Source organism: Styela clava, unplaced genomic scaffold, assembly GCF_964204865.1.
Source record: "Styela clava unplaced genomic scaffold, kaStyClav1.hap1.2 HAP1_SCAFFOLD_34, whole genome shotgun sequence".
Classification (NCBI taxonomy): Eukaryota; Metazoa; Chordata; class Ascidiacea; order Stolidobranchia; family Styelidae; genus Styela; species Styela clava.
In genome coordinates, this window is record NW_027556716.1 from 87,501 (window position 1) to 90,000 (window position 2,500).

Consider the following 2,500-nt stretch of genomic DNA (forward strand, 5'->3'; position numbering starts at 1 on the left):
GTTTCAGAGGTGCATGAGACAGTTGCTCGAGACCTTGATGGAGCTTAGATCCAAGCATTCCTCTTCTTCCTTGGGCTCCAATATTGATGCCCAAGTACTTGTACACCCCTTCAGGCCCCATGGTAGGAACTACCTCTCCTTCTACCGTGATTGATTGTTCTTTATCTACAACCCACCTTTTCCTCTTACCATCAACCTTGATCGAGAGGGTGCTACATTTACTGGCGTTGGGACGGAGGCCGGATTTCCTTGTTTCTTCTAAGAACAGGTCCACTTGATGTTGTAGGGCTGTTCCGGTCTCCGTCGCTATAATGGCGTCGTCGGCGAGTCCTAGAGCAGGGACCCTCTGGCCTTCTATGGTTGGCCCAAGGTCTTCTAAGGCCGAGAAGGCCTCATCCAATACTGCATTGAACAGTATTGGAGACAGAGGGTCTCCCTGCTTCACACCGGTGGTTTGGTGAATTTCGACGCCATGTATAGTTGTTGTAGCTTCAATGTAGCAGCTCGTGAGGTACGCTACCATAGGAGGTGGTGTTCCCATCCTTATGGCAGCGCGTCTAATACTCGAGTGGTGCACTGAGTCAAATGCCTTCCTCAGATCCAAGAATGCAATTTGCAACGGATTGTGTAGTTGTCTAGCATTGTCCAACAGGGCGTCAAGCAGCATGATGTTTTCAGCGCATCCGTCTGTTGGTCGAAACGCCCGTTGGACTGGTTGGAGAGGAAAGCATTCCCCGAGCCGCCTTCCCAAGATTTTATGGTAAACCCGGGATATCATAGGGCCTATCGTTATAGGCCTGAACTCACCCGGGTTCGTAGGGGAAGGCACCTTTGGTATTAGTATAGTCCTTGATCTTCGTAAGGCTCGAGGTTGACTGCAGCTAAGCATCCACAGATTGAACATCTTCGTGATGGTGGTCAAAGGAATGGACTTCAGCATCCGAAGAGAGACACCGTCCGGTCCAGGAGACGATTCGCATGATCCTTTGATGGTGTCCAGAATCGTTTCTCGAGTTATCGGCTTGACCGTCTCCCATGCCGTTGATCTGATTGGAGTTACCGGACGGTTGTCTTCAATCTTCGGAGCTTCCATGGTCTTTTTCCAGAATGATGTTAGTTCTTCTTTGGTGGGTCCATTCCTTGCGTTGGTGTTTGTCTTCCATCCCCCACTCAATACCAGCTCAGCGCATGATGTTCGCTTTTTCCGATACAAAGCTTGAACCTTTTTATATTCAAGCCTGCGCTGAAGCCGGTTTGACAGCTTCCCAGAGGGTGGTTTCCTTCCAGAGGGTTTATGTGATCCTCGATGGGAAGCTGATGAGCGGGAGGTCATCTCCGAAGCATGTTCATCGAGTATAGACCTCAACTCGTCACCGTCGAGTCGATGGTGGATGGCCTCGTCAAGCAGTGGGGCTCCCCAGGAAGTATGATCTGCTCTTCCTAAGGAGTCAAGATAAGTCCAGATGACCTCTTTCCAGCTGCTTTCCGAGGCGGCAACTTCTGGATGATCCTCCGATGATTGTTTTTCTGGAGTTCTACTATCTTCGGTAGTCGTCTCTGTTGGTTTGACAATCTGCAGTTTCGTTGACTTGAATTCTGCTCGTTTCGTCCTCGACTTGATAGCATCCAGAGTGCGATGAGGAAGGATTTTTTGCAGGAAGGCGTATCTGTTCTTTTTGATTCCTTCTTGCTCCAGGCGTGAATCTTCTTTTGCCAGCAGAAAATCCTCCTCGTGACTCCACCTCGCTCGAGATCGTACTGGGACACTATCTTGATGGAATGAAGTTGGATGTTGGCTTCTCCTGTGCAATCCTAAACCGGACTTTGTCGAAAACGCACGGTTACAATCGGAGCAGGAAAAGGTCAAAAGAGTGCCACTACTCTTCGGGATCCCGGCAGGTTCCCAACCACATCCCCCTGCGGCGGCAAGGGGTTCAGTGGACATTTTTTTCTTTTTTCTTGTGCTACCGGGTTTGGGTAATCCGAATGGGGGTGGTAGCCCCAAATGGATATTAAAGCCTATCCGATTTTAGCTACCTCGGAACTTCCAAGATGGTATTAGGCGGTTCCGAGGCATTGCCCGACTCTCGCCACGTGGAGGCTCCGAATAGGCACATGGTTTCCCCCGTTACAGAGGTCACCTTAAGAGAGTCATAGTTACTCCCGCCGTTTACCCGCGCTTGGTTGAATTTCTTCACTTTGACATTCAGAGCACTGGGCAGAAATCACATCGCGTCAACACCGGGTTGCGGCCATCGCGATGCTTTGTTTTAATTAAACAGTCGGATTCCCCTGGTCCGTACCAGTTCTAAGTTGGCTGTTCGACGCCGGCCGAAGCGAGCCGCGAGGCCCGCGCAGCTGCGGCAGTCCACGGATAGGGACCGGACGCAGGTCCGAGCTCACGCCGGCCGCCGTGAAGCGGCAAGCGTTCGCCCAGTCCGGTCAAGTCCCGGCATCCGCTTTGTACCTCAGCCCGACCGACCCAGCCCTTAGAGCCAAT

General features: G+C 51.5%; 1 pseudogene; it reads right to left on the reverse strand.

The window, feature by feature from the left end:
- The window catches only part of LOC144419575 (large subunit ribosomal RNA), a 7,161-nt pseudogene that overhangs the window by 2,465 nt on the left and 2,196 nt on the right, over window positions 1-2,500 (reverse strand).